General features: G+C 36.1%; 1 long non-coding RNA gene across 1 annotated transcript; it reads right to left on the minus strand.

The window, feature by feature from the left end:
- Positions 1-325: 325 nt before the first annotated feature.
- On the minus strand, positions 326-18,812 carry LOC111191766 (uncharacterized). Its single transcript, XR_002649651.2, has 3 exons — positions 18,724-18,812; positions 1,150-1,282; positions 326-1,043 (listed from the first exon to the last, which is right to left on the minus strand). It is a non-coding gene; the product is annotated as an uncharacterized LOC111191766 (long non-coding RNA).
- Between the last annotated feature and the right edge of the window lie 1,186 nt (positions 18,813-19,998).

Consider the following 19,998-nt stretch of genomic DNA (forward strand, 5'->3'; position numbering starts at 1 on the left):
CACTGGTAAAAAAAATGTCTTAACATTAAATACAAATAAATAAAAAACACAAATAAATCACACTCCTTGTATGTGTACAGGAATCACTGCATTCTCATGAAATATATATATATATATATATTTATGTTGTCTAAAATACAGAAATCAGAAATTCTAGGGTTAATATATTTATATATATTTAGCCATTTCTATTTTTTTATCAGAAAAAGTATTGAATTGTGTTAAAGACATAACTGCTTCATTCTGACCTAAATTATGCATTATTAAAATCCTAATTAATTAAAATAACTATAAGTCTTATACCTGACAAATTTTAAATCAGTGCTAGAGGTGTGCAATATGATGATAGTTTATCATATCGTGATACGATGATTCTTACTGTATCAATAATATACTTTTACTAGCATATCGCAAATATTTGCTAAAAGAACACACTGACCCAACTGCACATTTTCTTCTACATTACAAATTGTGTAACAAATCATGTTTAATTTGAGAAAATGTCTTTAAATATTGTGATATAATTCATTTTACAATACCAAACAGCTCTAATCAGTTCTAATAAACAGATAACTGGCCATAAGAGTGGTGTCCGGCCTAGAAATTCCATGTACTACATCTCTACTACACAGTGCTACACAGTGTGTGTGATCTATTGTTGTGCGCATATGGCCATCAGAATAAAACCTCCCAAAAGCACAGCCTCTGCTGCTTGAACTCTGGCTCTAGCAGCGCCTAATCCCGCCGTGCCTGCAGCTGTGGCCTCTCGTCAGCCCCAGCTCCAGCACTATTAAATTAAAGCACCGGGGCCCATCTATTTAATAAGCGCTGTAGCGGATGATTTGAATAAGGACAGTATTAGTATTCCAGCAGAGCCGCGGCTAAAAGCTGCTGACCTTTCCCTCCGCACAGGAGATCCTTGAACACATCTAGCCAAATCACAGTACCCGTTAATAAGCCATCAATGCTAAAGAGTGTTAGCATGTGGGGGGATTTTTTTTTCTTCTTCTTCTTCTTCTTCTTCTTCTTCTTCGCCTCCCTCCCTGCACCAAAACAGCACAAGCATTGGACTGTGATCTATCAGCTGGCCAAGATCCAGGAGGTGGAGGGGGCAGAAAATGACAGGGTGCAGAATTTATCATGCCATACCTTCTCTCTCCTTCCTGTAGAGTGGGAGGGCTCTTCTCGAAGCATCATCGATTCACACACACGCGTGTGTGTGTGTGTGTGTGTGTGTGTTGCAGCAGCTGTGAAGCTGATCAATGCGCAGAATCAGAATTCCCTGCAAAACAATCCCATAACAAATCAGAGCCCTGACCTTTGCTAAGACATATTTAGCCTTTGATACACTTGAGAAAAAACACTGTAAGCATTTTCCTCAACCACTGCTAACAAAATCCGAGAACAAAGCAAGATTATTATTGATATTCATGTGTGCTACTAGTACTACTGCTGTTTGAGAGCAAAGGTGCATAAACGTAGGTCTTTGATAATGGTGCATTGTTAAAAATGTAGCATAATAAAAGGTGCTAATAAAAGGTGTTAATGATGCTACAGAAAAGAATAAACATGTTTGTTTGCCTAAAGTATCTCTCAAGTCAAGTCAAGTCAAGGCAAGCAGTTTTACTGACAATACTGCATCCAGCTCTAGAAAAAATGTACAGAACACTTCAGTTTCTGAATCAGTTTCTTTGATTTTGCTATTTATAGGTATATGTTTGAGTAAAATGAAAATTTGGTGGAATTTCCCTGGTTTTTAATCACAATTTTAATGCATCTTGGCATGTTCTCCCCCACCAGTCTTACACACTGCTTTTGGATAACTTTATGCCTTTACTCCTGGTGCAAAAAATGAATTTAAGGCCAAACAAATTACACATATTGTTCTCTACATTAAAATTGTGTATAATCCACATTGATTATGTTTCTAATAATTGTTGCAGCCCTACCAAGAATAGTTCTTTAAAGCATTATTTATGTCAATGGAATGCACAAGTTAGTTTAAAAAAAAAATCGTACTTCATTGCTTTAGAAACACCGGCTAAAAGATGTTTTAGGAAACCAAAGGTGCTGCTTCTACAGCATCGCTCAAAGAAGCCTTTAAAGCAGGATGAGCTAGTCTTGATTATCACACTGGAATAATAAATTCACAGTGATTTAAGAAGCACTTGAGAACGTGTCCAGGCTTTAAGAACTGAATTGATCATATGAGACATGTTTAGTCTCTCGCAGAGCATTAGCACACTTTTAACATATCCTCGGCCTCGGCGCGCACGGCAACCCGGTTCCATCAGTTATGATAAACAATACAGATGACTAATGGCGAGAAGGTGATGGGAAATATATATGGGGGATTGGGAAATGGCCAGCTTTGTGTTTTATGGGCTGCTTGCAATGTTGATGAATATTTGTTGGTGTGGAATCATAGCTTAATGTCAGGACACAATTTGTTGCAATTAGCCAGTTGATTTATAGGATTTTCGGGGCCTTGTGCATGGGAACAATTAACACTGTGCTCTGTGGCTTTTATTAATGGGGTGCAGCCAGTCTGCGTTTTCAACAAAGGAGAGAAAGTTCAAAGCTGGCGTACAGTAGGATGAGGTAAGATTCATGATGGTAAAATAGTGTCTGGCCCCGGAACTGTCACTATTAAGCATACAATTTGTAACTCTTTCATCGGGGTGGTGGGGGGTGTGGTGAAACAACTGTTTTTTTTTTTTTTTGACAAATTGAATCAACAACAGCCCACAATCTAAGGTAATATTTCATTTGGGCTTGTATTCAGGCTCACCCCCTACAGTTACAATGCTGCTTAATGTTTAGAAACATACATTTTAAAAGAAAGGATTTTAAACTATTTTAAATAAAAATAATAAAAAACAATGTGTAAGACTGTTTGACTAGTATTTTAACATATTTAAAAAAAAAGTATCCATCCCTAATATAATTAGATGATGGTAACAATCTGCAGTGTCGTCAGCTTCCATGCATCTCATCCCAGTCATCCCATTGCTATACGCTTACATAGTGCAGTTTAAATGCTCCACGTTAACATACACACTAGAAACGCAACTTTAAAACATCATGAAACGCACTACAAAATGCAGCCGCAACACACTAAAGCCCACAGACCCTTAGCTAGCACAAGCCGTAGCCATTAAAGGCACGCGAAACTATGCAATGAAACAAATAGTTAAAAAGAGCCAAACAGATGTTCTGCCTCACAATAACAAGGTTCAAGTGGAGTGGGGTGCCCCTAACTGGCTAATAAACGGCCCCAAATGAGTCTGCAATTAAATTTATACACTTGATTGCACTGCTGTCATGTCCAGTACAGGCTTATCGAACACCTGGGAACCATTTCCAAATAAAACCTTGAAAAAGGGAAAAGAAAAAAAAAAAAAAAGGACAGGGGAACAGAGAACTGAGCCAAAAGAGGCAGGCAGACAGGATTCTTTTGTATTCATTTGTACTAAAGGCTGCCTTAGTCTTTTCAAACCTCATTTTTAAAAAAAGGCACCATAAAAAATAGAAATGATTAAAGATTTTTGTTTATTTCTAAAAATACTATATCAGTTTGGTTCATTAACATATGCGAACACCATGACTAAAGGTTTACAAAACCAATATGTTAAGAGAATAAACCTTATAAAGAAGGCTTCACTGACATGAACAGTATATTAGATTTATGTTCTGAGGAAAAAAACAGTACTAAGTAAAGGTCTAGTATATATGAAGAATTCAAATTTATTATAATTTATATAAATTCAACATTTTTGAGAAAAAAAGGACATTACGATTTATTTATAAAAATGTGTGATACTGTAAAAATCAGACTACAGAATCTAACTTACGAAAATACATAAGTATAAAATATGGTTGAGAAACATGATAATATTTAATTGTATTGTGATATATTTTTATCATATGGGATAAATGATACAGACAGTATAATGATTTTATTATATACATTTTATATAAATGTAGTGTTTAATCAGCACTTTCTAAGAATCTGTCACTTTTAATACTTTTACACTACGATGAAAACTAGGGCTCTTCACAAACAGGGGTTAAAATATATTGTGAGGCAATATATAAATAACATTTTGTAAAAAATAATTGAAGTATATAAAGCACTATCATATTTATAAAATCTCAATAAAATTTAAAAAGTTGGAAGAACATTTTGCAATATGACATGATATTGATATTTTCTTACACCCTAAATAATAAACAGTGTATCATGAAGATATTATGATACAATATTTATTACCATATCGCCTAGTACTAGTAGAATATATTACAAATTTATATTACTGATGGTTGAATTTGTTGGTAGCTAAAAATATAATTTATTTTTTTTTCTAATATTTTTATAAAGGCAGAGTGACACTGCATACTAAATTGGGGTGGGATAAAACCTCAAATTGCGATATATTGTATCTTTTTTTGTTTGTTTGCGATACATTTTGTATATATAGTCACAATCTGTATATTTATTGAAATATAGGCACTCTAAACTTTTTTTTGTTTAGTTAAGAGTTTAAGAAATGTATTCTCTTTAATAACACAGATATTGCGAAGTATCGTAAAGTATAGTCTTGCGATAGTATTGTGATATCATTAACCTCAAAATATGATGCTAAATATTGTGAAAATGTCTTATGAAAAGGTCTTTAAATAACAATATTGTTTTACCATATCAGCCTAACAGAACATGTTAATTGAATATATAACTGATAGTTGAATTTGTTTAGTAGCTGAAGCACAAAGTTCTATTTTAAGTGACGCTGCATACTAAATAATAAAAATTGTACTCAAAATTGCTGATATTCTAACATTAAAAACAGTGCTTCCTCCCTTTTTCTCACCTAATGTCCTCAGCTTTTTATTTTTCCTTTTTAATCTTTGTGTGTTCCCGTCCTCCACTCTTCCCTTTAGTGAGGACTTTCGCTGAGTTGACAGTTTCTCTCTCTCGCTCAATATAGCCACTCATGGCTCCTCCATGAAAAGCTGTCAAACTGATCCACTGTTAATATAGCTTTCTCTAGTCTAGCCTTCCTGTGTTATAAAACACTCTTAACCCCCAAAAGCTTCAGAGCACAGCTTACGTGCTGCTACACACTTCTTTCTAAACTGGGGCTAGGCTTCTGTGAGGACGCCGTGAAGGGCGATACTGACGGCGGCTATGCTAACGTGTGAAAGCAATTAGCATAGTTGCAGCTAGGTGTCTAACACACAAAAAAAAACGATTTAATTACGTCAGGACACTAAAGCGGAGCATAAATACGATTGCGGGTACACCTTTATTACCAGAAGTTTGTTTTTTAAAACAGTTAATCGTGCTAGCATAAAGCGGTTCATTGAAATACGCGTAGACTGCGGTTAAAGCTACACGGTAGCCAAACTGAACACAAACACTTTACTAAAGGGTGTCAGCTCTCATATTTCCTCACAGCTTTTCTCACCCAGCCAAGCTCTAAGCCGCACAAAGTATGTGGCTAAGGGCCAACAACAATTCAGCTAACCTTTTTTTTAATTGCTGAAGGAGTTCATTTTTAATACCCAAAAAAAAAAAGACTTTAAGCTTAAGCTTAAAAAAGGGACAGAGTTTCCCACCCAGGGGCAAAGGTGAGATTCTGCAAAGTATTCAAGAAATATAGAAATATTATAAAAATAATCAAGCAGATTTTTTTTAACAATTATTACTAAGAATAGATGAAACAAATATAGTTTTCAATTAAAATCTTTATAAAACTTTATTTGAATGATTCCATATACAATGAGATCAGTCTTAAAAATGTGCTAATTTTAGACTAAACTTTGCATCAACTATTCATTTAAATGCTAAAACCATTTTAAACAATGTTAGGTTGTTCCAACATTAATTATCTGAGAATTCTTTTTATATCCAAACAAAATCTGCTATAGTAACTGAAATATCTAAAAACCTAAATGAATCAATGTCAAATCAAGTAGAGTCGAGATGAGCTGAATCAGAATCAGAATCAATTGAATCGAAGTGGGACCTTGTGAATCAGAAGCCGATTCAAAACAAATTCTAAAATCACTGGTAATACCCAGCCCTAGTTATTACATAAGCAATCTAAATAAACAGACATATTTTATTCAATCTATTTCTTTTTAATCTTAACTAAAAATGCTTGAATTGCTGCAATCCCAACATGAGGAAAAACAACTCCTGGTGTCATAAACCACCAAAGAGAAAGGGCACTACAATGTCAGTCTTCTTTGATTATGTTTGCTAGTTTTGTGGCCTTGTCAAACAATTATCTGAAAATCTTACCCATTTTTTTCAGTCACCTGGTTCACATTCTTTTCTGTCAGAAATTTTTATCAATCAATTCATGACAATTTGAAATTGATCTTTGGTCTTTGTACAATTACTACATTAATTGTCTAAAAATATTTTTTTCTATATAAAACTGAGTAATCTAAAAACCTAAATGAGTCAATATAATCAATATCGAACCGAATCTGATTTTAAATCAGAAACTGTTTTGAATTGGGACCTTGTGAAACGGAATTGAATTAATTTAGAAAAATAGTGGTAATACCCAGCTTTAGTTGTTACATAAGAAATCTAAATAAAACATTAGATATGTTTTATCAAATCTGTTTTTTTGTTTTTTTTACTAAAAATACTTGGGTTACTTCAATTGTAACACAAGGAAAAAACAACTCCTTGCTTCGAACCACCACAGAGAAGGGGCATAAATTACAATGTCAGTGCGCTTATTTGATTATGTTTGCTAATTTTGTGACCTTGTCAAACAATTACCTGGCAATCTTACCGTTTTCTTCAGTTACCTGGTTCACTGAGTAAGTAATGGCGTTTTAACTTGGCCAAATTAAGTATTTTTTCCCCTAGTCGCTGCCGCGCAATTGATTCAATATGTGCCGCGGCTGCCGTTTTCACTTGGTAAAAATAACAACCTGTGTTAAAAGACTGAAGCCTCAAGCATGGCTCTTTGTTGAAAGGATTTACCTCAAAAATGTTTTATACATGAACAGGTTCACACTTTTGCTCAGTTCATGTTTGACTTCGATCATAGCCCCCCCCCCTCCTATTCCCTGACAGATGACTAACAATCATCATTATGGCTGAAACGGTTACCTGCGAGTCAGGCCATAAATCTTGTTAAAATAACTAAAACCGTCTCGCTGTTTTTTCCCCGTCAGAAGCAACCTGTCTTGAGTGCGGCCCATCTGTACGTAGTTAGCACCGTGCTCACACAGATGGCCGCCAAACGCTTTCAAAGTTGCACCGTCCGCACGTCTAACCTTACAAAGCAAACTAATTAACAGTAAACGCATCACAGAGGAAGACGCCGTTTGAAAGCTTTTTTTTTTCCCTTCTTTCGCCACGGCTCTAATGAGGAGAGCGAGCGAGAGGGGTGCTCGGGTGCCCGAGGTTGTTCCTGGAGCTCAAGGTTTATGGTCCCCTTAAAGACCCCAAATAAAAAGTAGGGGCTACCTAGTGCTTTGGCCTCTGATACTGCGGCACAAGGTTTTAACAACCGGCTTTGAAAGACATAAGGTGGAGCGGGTGGGACCCTAAGGTGGGGGTGTTAAAGACGTGCGAGTGAGGGTGATGGTCGAAGTCAAAGTCAAATGTTTTAGTAACTGAATGGTTGATGGAAGCGATTAAATGGAATAGATGGAAGAGACAAAACAGAAAGAAACACAGTCAATAATGACAATAATGCATAATAAACAAAAGATATTTTAGTTGGAAAATAAATTATCCCACAAATAACTGCAATAAGCAACTTTAAAAAAAAATTAAGACTGATATACTGATACAACAGTATTTTATCATATCATATTAAATTATCTTATCATATCAACAATATATTATATTATATATTTAAGCACATTGAGGTTATCATCAGTGCTTAAAGAACACTGACCAAATGCATTTTTCATAACAAAGAGCATAATTAGTCCAGGTTAATTAGATGAAAATCAGGACAATCTGAATAAAACATTCACTGTACTCAGAATTGGACAGTGACAATTTTGACTGTGATATTGTGTATTGACTTAATTCTAGTCCATAATCTCATGGAAATGGACCAAATAGTGATTTGTAGGCTTTAAAACATTACAGAGATAATCAAAACTTACTAAAAAAAAATCAGGTTTATTTAGGCCAAACGTTTTATTAAAGCTAAAATATAAAATAGTTTTTTTTCCTATACAGAAAGTTAACATCTCAGCCATATAAGGTTTGACATGTTGACACCAACATTATGTTTGCTGATTTGTCAATCAATAAAATGCATCACTCAGAGAGAACCTCCCTCACAAACTCAGAAAACTCAATTCACAAAAAAAAGAAAAGTCCTCACAGCTAATCAGACGAACCGCACACGAGCCAACAGGAAATGTAATATACGCCTGCTGCCAAAACTAATCATATCCACACTATTTGTTTCATTATTCACAAATATGTTCAGACAGGTATAACTTAATAACAGCAGGAAAAACAACTGGCTTATCAGTTGTCTTTACCCAAAATGCACAGCTCCTCAACTACACACAATAATTAATGCTCACCTGCATTTAATTGAATTGACCTTAATTAAGCCAGAGAATAACAATACATACGAGTTTATGTGCTGTGTATAAAAATGTGGGCACTTATAGTTAACTTGTTTTTACTTTCAGTATTATTGTATATTCTGTACAGAAGATGTATATATACCTTTAATTTAGGGCAACTAATCACTCACGTTTTTCCTAATGTGTGACTAAAACACATTAAAACAAAGTATCCTAAATGGGAAAATCATTTCCACAATCATTACAGCAATTTATGTAAGATTCATAAAAATGTAGGAATTAAATATTACTATACAATAAGTCTTGGTTAAATTTTTTTTTTCACATTCTTTATTTGAGTGATCCAATTGTGATCCATATAACCCAATAAAATTTGACTTTTAAAATGAGCTAATTTTGTCCAAAAACAAACTCATTATAAATTGAAATATCCCTGAATGAATCAAACTGGAATAACAAATTAAAATATTAAAATATCGAATTGGAACCTCTTAAATTAGAACTAAATTGATTCAAGAATTACAAGACAATTAGCAATTGTTCTAAAATAATAAAGCATTTTTATCAGTGTTATTAGTAGTATTATTAGTAGTACAACTATTATTATTATTATACATCATCCCTATAAATTTTACTGAGGTACCACAGCTCGTTTTGTTTTGTAAGTGGTCCAGATTTTAGTCACAATTTTCTGATAAAAGCCTCCCAAAGGCCTAGGCCACAAGGAGTGCTGCTTATTCTCTTGACATATTATTTTTCAGTTATTATATATTTTCCCCTCTCGCCACACAGAGAAAATTGAGAGCGTATGCTGTGGAACTTTGTTTCCCTTTGGCTCTTTCATTGAGGGCCACTTTTGGAAGAGGGAGGTGAAGAGGAGGGGGTGCTGCAGAAGGATAGAAAAACAGAAAGAAGCAGTCTCCGCATGTCAGTTTGCCGGTTTTACATTGACCATAAGTAAGGCGTTCCTTCCTGTTCACCTCTCGAGAGCGAGAGCCCCGCGGCCATGTGTAAGCAATCATGACAGAGACATTCTTTTAGCATGTTTCCGCAGCAGCGCTACGGAGGGAGAGAGAGCGAGGGGGAGAGAGAGAGAGAGAGAGAGAGAGAGAGAGAAAGAGAGAAAGAGAGAGGGAGAGGCGAGGTAAACGTTAACACGTTGTGGGCTTGGAAATCCTCATGAGCTTGTCTCATTAGCAGCTAATTGGCACGACTTTCCTCTGTCTTTTGTTCCACGTTACATTTGTCTGTCTTTCTTCTTCAGCCCCCCACCACCACCTCCCTCCCTCCTTCAGGACGACTGGGAGTTGGGGGTTTCGAGCACATATTTCAGAGCCTGCTAGTGGATGCAGCAGGGGAGTAGAGTCCATATTACTGTAACATAAACACTGCTGTCCCACGATTAACCTCGGAAAGCAACTGAGTGCAAAATTGAGCACTCAACCTGCACGACCAAATTAGCTTGAAGATAGAAGAGAGACGGGGAGGGAAAAAGAGAGAGAGAGAGAGAGAGGCCTTTCCCCTCCATGCTCGCTCACTTCACTTGCTGACTTCTCCCAAATGGCTAATACTAGAAAAAGAAAAACATCAACATTGCTAAATGGTGAACCATTACCACAATTTCCCTACCAGCTTGACAGAGGGTATGAATGGCCCACTGAAGCCTAGACTCTGCCTGCCAGGCTGATTACCACTCATTCAGCAATCAGGCAAATCCTAAAAAAGACGTTTTTGGAACTAGAGCCGGGGGGAGAAAAAAAAAAAAATACATCACAAAATTTAAAGACATTATTGTCGAAACAAAAAAAAAAAAATTAATGCAATGTTTCAACACTGATTATATGCACTTTGATATGATAAAAAAGGCAGATTATTGGGGGCTCCGAATGGTCCAGTAGGCTAAGCGCGTGCCACTATGATCAGGAGATTGCGGGTTTTAATCCTGTTTTTGTAGCTCAAGGCGTTTGTGAGCTGATGTATCGGAATCGAGTCGCTGTGCTTTTCTCCGAGCACGCTGTGATGCTACTCAGCAATGCTGCACAATGCTGACTTCACATGTATCAGAGGAGGCTGGTGTTGGGGTATCACTAGTGATAGAGGGAGTCCCAATGAGTGGGTTGGGTAACTGGCCGTGTACATTGGGGAGAAAATGGGAAAGAAGCATGTCTCCTTTTTGTATTTCATCAGTTTACATATAGTTCTAGTGATCTAGTCACTTAAGCATAATTGACAGTGTTGTGTTACTATCATTTCCATGATTTGAGATTTATTGGGATTTATTTCCCAACTTCTCAAAGTGGATGTTAACTTGACCTAGGAGCTTGTCTGTAATCTGTAACTGGTTTTGTATCTTGCTCAATAGAAATTCTTGTTTGCGACGTTTATGGAGTGCAACAATTTCCTTCTTATCTCTTATGATGTTGACTTAAAACACACACTTTAAAATACACACACTTAACAATTTAGCATACATAATGGAAAGTGCACTACTGCACAATGACGTGTGCAGACTTCAATGACAGCAACACTGGAAGGGTTGTTTTCAATACGAAGAGCCTGAAAGAGTGGAACGATGGTTACAATTACCTGCGCGGCTCTTGAGAAAAACGGCATTGTGCGAGGAAACGTGGAAAAGAAAGGAAGCTGAGGTCAGGAACTCTGACTGCAAGGTTTTCTCTGCTTTGAAACACCTGAAACGAGGAACAAACCTGAGCTCGGGGGCCTCAGGTTGAAGGAAAAAAAACAGAAACAAGAGGAAAAAAGCCAGGGCTTACTGTGTCAGTGTCTCACCTTTTCCTTTATCAAACGGGGCGGCCCACATCTGAGTAATTGCTTGTGACCGGGAATACATTTTTTGATGCGTCCAGAGAGCTCAGAAAACATAGAAAGGGTAAGGAGGGCCTTGGGGAGGTATGGGAAGGTAGAGGTTGCACATGTCCACAGGCTCTGGCTCACCACATCAAGACCCATGTGTTTAAGTGGTATTGACACTGACCTCCCATGGACTGCAAGTGAAACGGCTCTAACAAGGTTTTAACACGGTAAATGCTTCCCTACAAGGATGTACTAGTAAGGTTAGTGTGTCCCAAACCGTGTTCTTCTGCCCTGCACTCTAGAATGTGAGGTTAAGTATTTGCAGTCACTTAACAATTAGAACTGTGTATTGGCAAAAACTGGGTGATACCATACCTCAAATAATGCAAAGATTATACTCATAAAGTTTTAAGAGTTCAGAAATCAATATTTGTTGGAATAACCCTGGTTTTAATCACAGTTTTCTTGCATCTTGGCATGTTCTCCTCCACCAGTCTTACACGCTACTTTTGGATAGCTTAATTCCACTCCTTGTGCAAGCAGTTCAGCAGTTTAAGCAGTTCAGCTTGGTTTGATGGCTTGTGATCATCCATCTTCCTCTTGATTATATTCCAGAGGATTTTAATTTGGTTAAATCAAAGAAACTCATCATTTTTAAGTAGTCTCTTATTTTTTCCAGAGCTGTATTGCGATGTATTAAGAGACTGTAAGCAAGCTGATATATTGTGATCCTTTAAATTATTTAAATTTTAAGAAATCTTTTTGTATAGTAAAAAACATTATCAAGTTATGGTATAAAATCTAAATGAAGTAACAGTGGGATCTTGTGACAACAGTGCAACATTGTTAACCAGTGGTTTGGGCTTAAACACAACATAAAATGATCCACGGCCACCAATCTTTACCTGTAAACTAATAATTTTAAATCAATATTGCGGTTTTAGGAATTAATATGGTATTGCAAAACAAAATATCACAAATATCACAAAAACATGTCCCACGGTTTGTTGTAATGATAAAATATTTTCGTATTTTGCACTTTTTGCACTTTAGTATTTTACCTGCACTTATATATTTTTTTCTAGAAATATTCATACATACAGTACAAAAAAACCATGTATTTTAAGTGTATGAAAAACTGTCTTTGACTTTTGCCGTAATGTGAATCTGGCAGTTGTTCTTTGGCAAATAGTGCAATAGAAATGCTCTGAAATTACCTGGAATCAAACGTTTTAGCCAGACTTAAATTGGAAGTTAAGGTTTCTTTCTTTTCCTGTGAAGTTGCTATTTTGGTCATTTAGGTGTCTGAGAAAGAGAGAGAGAGAGACAGAGAGAGACAGAGAAAAAGAAAGAGAGAGAGAGAGAGAGAGAGAGTATCCATCACTTACTGATTTCTATTTTACCAACAAAACACAATATTCTGTTGCACTAATACCTTTAACACAGCCTTAGTGAACAGCCAATCCACACCCACACCTAGTGCCACTTTAACAAATTTAAAGTAAATTTGATTTCAGAATCAGCTACTGGTAACGTGCAGATGCTTAAAAGAGGTAAAAAAAAAAAAAAAAAAAAAGGCCTGGCCATGCGGTTCTATAATGCCTGCAAGGAAGACATATGGAGGGACAATGGCTCATAATGTGTAGACTAATATATCCAGCCTGAGGCAGAATATATGCATTACCGTGAGCAACACTACAGCTCAGCTAAAGTAAAAAGTGCCACACACTCTATACAGACTGACTGTCTACACAAGTATTCTATATAAATACAGTTTCTATAGAGAAAAGAAGAGTGTTATATGAGTTAGGTTAGAAAATATGGTATTCTGTTATTGTATAGTATAATGAATTACAATAAGACACTGTCTATTTGAGCTTAAGTTTATAGTAATGGCTTAAAATGCACAATCCTGCACTGGGCAATATTTTCAAAGGTGTGCCATGTTGTATCATACACAATATATCGCTATAAAGTAATATCGTAGCTAAATGTATCCATATTGTGATAATAGTAGTATTCTGTGAAGCTTTTAGGGTATTTTTTGTATCACTGTTGTGTAGGTTATATTCTTTTGTATTATTTTTATGTTACATCATTTACTTTGTTTCATTATTATTATTTTATAAAAACTCAAAGCTATGGTGAGTTAGACAAAAGTTTACAGATTTTTTAGTTTCTACTACGTTTGAAACTGTTATATTATACAAACTTGAACATTAATTTTGTTGAAGTAGTATATTCTTAAACTTAATTCAATATTTTCCTGATGTTTTTGATGTTTTTTCATGTCGCTAAGGATATTGTTATCACAAAAATAAACAAATATTTTAGGGCTATATCACGCAACCCTATGTAAATTTCAGAATAACTAAAACATTTTTTTGCTAAATACAGCTCTGGAAAGAAATAAGAGACCACTTAAAAATGATGAGTTTCTTTGATTTTACCAAATTTAAAACCTCTGAATTATAACCAAGAGTAAGATGGATGATCACAAGCCATCAAACCAAGCTGAACTGCGTGAATTTTTGCACCAGGAGTGGCATAAATTTGTCCAAAAGCAGTGTGTAAGACTGGTGGAGGAGAACATGCCAAGACGCATGAAAACTGTAATTAAAAATCAGGGTTATTCCACCAAATATTGATTTCTGAACCCTTAAAACTTTTTAATTATGAACTTGTTTTTTTTTTTTTTTTTTGCATTATTTGAGATCTGAAAGTTCTGCATATTTTCTCTTATTTAAGCCACTTCTCATTTTCTGCAAATAAATGATCTAAATGACAATATTTTTATTCAGAATTTGAGATAAATGTTGTTTGTAGTTTATATAATAACACAACAATGTTCATTTTACTCAAACATACACCTATAAATAGCAAAATCAGAAAAACGGATTCAGAAACTGACGTGGACTCTTATTTTTTTTTTCCCAGAGCTCCACAGTAAGTAGGATAAATTTGTATTCTAGCCATACCAACCCATCCTTATACATTAAATATGTTATTTACTGTGTGATATATGTTACTGTGACTATGTCATAGTCATACAAAAGGTGCTGTACTCTTAATTATTAAGAATTTAGATTATGAACCCATACTAGGCTTTTACAAAAACATAATCTCTCCAAAAGAAAGAGAATAATGAGTGAGTACATGGCGTAAGTGTGTGTGTGTGTGTGTGTGTGTGTGTGTGTGCAGATTGTGTTGAGTTTGCAGGGTGCGCGCGAGGAGCCTCATCTGTTCAGCAGCGTCTGCGGGGCTCGTGCCGCTGAGGGCGGACGACAGGGTGTCACAACAGCAGACAGTGATGGATGTGCCACATTCCACAAGCAACTCGGCCAATTGGACACATTAACAAGAGGCACCTGCTTTCCTCCCCATACAAATCTATTAAAAGATAACAGCAATGGCGGCTCCCGATGTATTAGTAAATTATAGCACTGCCTTCACTGCTAGGAGAAGGGCTCGAGCACGTATTGCTGGGCAAACAGTGGCATCTAGTGTTCAAAAGGGGCTCCTGTTTCATGATGAATGATTAAAGTGTGATAGAGACTGGTTTGATTGAAATTACCGCTCTGGAAAAAAATATTCAGTTTCTGAATAAGTTTCTCCGATTTTCCTATTTATAGGTATGTGTGAGTAAAATGAACATTTCTCCCAAATTTCAAATACAAAAAAATATTGTCATTTAGAGCATTTATTTGCAGACCTCAAAAGATGCAACAAAAAAACACAGGTTCATATTCATAAAGTTTTAAGAGTTCAGAAATCAATATTTGGTGGAATAACCCTATTTTTAATCACAGTTTTCATGCATCTCGAAATATTCTCCACCAGTCTTACACACTGCTTTTGGATAACTTTATGCCACATCAAGTAGTTCAGCTTGGTTTGATGGCTTGTGATCATCCATTTTCCTCTTGATTATATTCCAGGGGATTTCAATTTGGTAAAACCAAAGAAACTCATCATTTTAAAGTGTTTTCTTTTTTTTTTAAAGTTAAGCTGTATATTCCTTTAACAGTGGAAATGCTGAATGTTTTCTATAGCATATTTAACAAAGGTATTAATTAGATTTATTTGGTTTTATTTCTATGTCCAAGTTCTATGTCTAATTTTGGAACAATTCCTAATTAGTTTATGAACAGAACGAAATGAGCACTTATCCATAATGGCAGGTAAAATATGTATATGCGACATGCAAGAATCAACTTGCCTCATGAGACAAGCACGAGACTGGTGTGACAAAGCCCCCCAGGCAAATTTTAATGATAAGACAGAGAATCATTATCCCTCTGATGGTGATATGACTGGCAAAAGGCATATGTGGTGGACACATGTGGTATGTTGTCCCTGAATTTCTAAGAAATTAGGTTAATAGGGTTTTTTTATGCGTTTTCCTCTCTGTATTATTCTGTGGCGATGTTTAAAAAAAAAAAAAAAAAAAAAAGCAAGACTCAGCTGCTGTGCATGCTGAATTTCCTAAAAATTCAATTTCCTCCCCAATTTCCTCTCCTGTATAGCTCATAAAAGAAATATCAAAAACATCCAGTTAGATTGTTAGTAAGGGCTAGAGTAGGAATCCAAATGTAATCCTGTGATACATAAAAACATGTGCAAAAATAATTGTTTGATCAAAGAAAATGATTTACAAAACAATTTAAACAACAATCAGTGCAAGATAATGACATATTCACAGATTCCAAACACCACAGTACTGCAGCACAAGCAGTCACCACTGAGCATTCATTGTTTCAAGTCCCGCATTAACACCATCCTGAAGGGAGACACTTCCTGATTAATGTGGAGGGTTACGTTAACCCCTGCGGAGCTGGCCAGATTTCATTTGCACATTCAGATGAGGCGCACCCACACCCAGCTCCCACTCCTTCATCACGGCACGCCCGACAGAGTGTTTGCATACACACCTGGCTGACTTAATCAGAGGAATACTGTGAAATCTTAAAGCACCGTGATATTTTGACTTAACTCATTGTCAGTAATAAACAAAGGACAGAAGCAAAAATCTCCTTAATCAAATAAATAAAAAAACACATTTATCACCTGAACAATAATCAAAACAACTTAACGTTTTATAAGGATGGGTTTGGGGCTCCCAAATGATGCAGCCATATACAGTACAGGCCAAACGTTTGGACACACCTTCTCTTTTTCAATGCGTTTTCTTTACTTTCATGACTATTTACATTGTAGATTCTCACTGAAGGCATCGAAACTATGAATGAACACATGTGGAGTTTTATGTACTTAACAAAAAAAAAGGTGAAATAACTAAAAACATGTTTTATATTCTAGTTTCTTCAAAATAGCCTCCCTTTGCTCTGATTACTGCTTTGCACACTCTTGGCATCATTCTCTCAATGAGCTTCAAGAGGTGGTCACCTGAAACGAAAAGTTTTCCAACAGTCTTGAAGGAAGGAGTTCCCAGAGGTGTTTATTAGCACTTGTTGCTCCTTTGCCTTCTTCACTCTGTGGTCCAGCTCACCCCAAGCCATCTGGATTGGGTTCAGGTCCGGTAACTGTGGAGGTTCAGCTCATTTTTTGTTAAGTACATAAAACTCCACATGTGTTAATTTATAGTTTTGATGCCTTCAGTGAGAATCTACAATGTAAATAGCCATGAAAATAAAGAAAACGCACTGAAAAAGAGAAGGTGTGTCCAAACTTTTGGCCTATACTGTATGCATTGGCCCTACAATCAAAAGATTGGAAGTTTGAACCTCACTGATGCCCCATTGATCCATGGCTTAAAGTCTCAGACACCATAGACACCATAAATGGTCTTCCATCTCCTCTTCCATTTAGCGTAATGCTATTCAATGCAGGCAAATCTGTGATCACATAGTAAATTTGGAGAATTAAGTCAAGGTTGGCAACCCAAATTACTTTTTTTTTTTGTAAAAGTTGTAAAAGTAAGAGTTTTTCCTGGATAACTGCCAACAAAGAAATTTTAATCTTCAATGTTGAGAAAAAAAAATTGTCCAGTGTCTTGCGCCTCGGATATGACTGTGCTCTTTTAGGCGACAGGGTATTTTGTCTAGTAAATCAAAAATCGAACAAAATTGTGACAACAATCGAAAGGCAAACATCTTCAGCTTCAGTTCATATATGGTAGCTTCATTTACTTCCTCCGTACTATTGATCCGGTTTAGGGAGAAATGAATTGCAGGCTATTTGGCAGGATCACTACAGTAACATTCACACCACCACAAACTTAATAAAGGCATATAAAACTACAGGTTTATCACAGCTGTCTGTCTAGGCCTCTCTGCAGTGATGCTGTAAATCCTATTGCTCGTGCTGGAGGTAATGAAAAGTAAATGATATGAGTGCATCCTCAAATAAAAGAAGTTAATACAAGGCTAATCTTCCATTTAAACGAGTCAAGCATTGTACAGCCTGAGCACTGTCCAATGCAGTAGAAGGTGACGGACCCAGCGGGAGTGGTAAATACCTTCACAGCTGGCAGCAAGCTTAAATGTCCCCCTTAATGAAATTTACGCTCGCTTGAAAAGTGACAATGCGCAAAAACGGACACCTTTTTTTTTAAAGCGCTCCTCCTTTGCGGTCCACTAAAACCAGCAGTAAATCTGGCCTTGGATTGCGGCAGATGGCTTGTGTTGTCAGATATCATGCAGCGACAACGCTTTTTACCATCATTGTCCTGACAGAAATATGATACGGGGAACTGCAGTGTCACATCACTTAGTATGATTTACCTCACGCCACCCAGCGCCATTTTAATCAATCACGTTTGTCACTTTTTTACTGTAATGATCTTAAGGCAGAGGGATCCAGCATTAAGTGGATGAAGAAAGGCTTATCTGCAACTTGATTTATGATGCCCCTCCCAAAATGTACTGGGGGGCTTCGGTATTCTACCTAGAAACTGCAACTCCGCGTGGATAATAAGTAATGTAGTAAATCCTCCAGGGGCAGAGAAAGAACGGACACTTTTCTTTACGGGTAATTAACTTCCAAACCAATGTCATACCCATTGGGTAATAATATGCATCCACTCTTAATAATGAAGGTTTGCAAATGCTTCATGGTTTGAATGTACTAGATGCTCTAGATTCACATTAAATTCACAATAAACTGTTTTTACATTCTTTGCAATTGTCTTTACATATTATAGAGATGCTAACAAACCATCAACTAAACAGCTGTTTATGGAAATAGAACAGTTCCTTATAGTATGACTTATTAAATTAGAGTACTAAAATTTCAATTTCAGTGGCAGGGAAGTGCACAAACTTGCTAGAGACACTGACCATGAGTCGGAACAGCAGTTACCTTGTTTTTGGTTGTCAGGGTGTGCCAGGCAGGGAGACGGGAGGCCGATGCAAATGCAGGTAAGGGTGTCAATAAATAAATAAATAAATAAATAAATAAATAAATAAACAGAGAAACAAAGATACAAAGAAATAAACCAAAACAAACACTAGACAATAGCAATAAACTAGGGCTATATAACACACAGGAAGTGGAAACACCTGGGACTAGGGGGCGGAGCTACAAATTGACACAGGTGGAAAAATACTGGGATAGAACACAGGGGCACAGGTCACGTGGGACACACACAGGCACAAGGACAGACAGGAAACAGGCATCACAATATTATTACCATATTCGCCATCTCAAAAATGTCAAAATACTGTTTTTTATCACTCTACATTATTATTTTCTGAATTAAGAACAAAGAACATGCACTAATATGAGTCCTTATCTAATTACATTGAATTCATAAAATAGGTGTGGACACTATGACACTATTTTATTTGTTTATTTTTTTATATTGTGATTATACAATATATTTTCATCATATCTGTTCTTAAAGGTCACTGATTATTTTTGCATTATTTAACAGTGAGGCTCTCAGTTCAATGCAAACAAGTATCAAAACATTTTTTTAAGCTTTAAATTTAAGCTAATATTGTGTTCATGTGTTTATTATACTTTTATTTGTTCTTTATGTCACTTTATTTGCCAACTATTTACTATTATTATTATTATGTAAGTGAGGCCCTTTTGTTTAGGTCGTAAATCCCTACAGTCTTTTTGGCTCTGTATTGGAGTGTCATGTCTGCTAAAATGTTGTGTATCAGAGCTAAACATATGCTAAATGAATACAAAAATGCAAATACTATTAGAACAAGAGAATCTATTGTATATCAAAATTATGGGGGAAACAGTAGAGTCCAATTCCTCATAAAGCACTTAATGAACTTTGTATCTCATTCAAGGTTCATCAATATTTGCTTGCCCTATGTTTATGCCCTCTATACTAATTACAGCTTGACCCCAGTAGCCCTGCTGGCCTCCGCATTCACAGCCTCATTCATAGCCAGACAGAGTTATTATGCTTTTATTCCCACAGAGGGTGAATAGGAATTTTCTGAAAGAGCAAACCCATAGGTTACCTATTACAGAACTATACACAATCAATAGCTAATTTCTCTGCATTGATTACCATTTGGACATTTAACATGCACCCTCTGGCCAGTCTGTGTATTCGCTCTATATATATATGTGTGTGTGTGTCTGTGTGTGTGTGTCTGTGTGTGTGTG

The sequence above is a fragment of the Astyanax mexicanus genome, chromosome 22 (assembly GCF_023375975.1).
Source record: "Astyanax mexicanus isolate ESR-SI-001 chromosome 22, AstMex3_surface, whole genome shotgun sequence".
NCBI lineage: Eukaryota > Metazoa > Chordata > Actinopteri > Characiformes > Acestrorhamphidae > Astyanax > Astyanax mexicanus.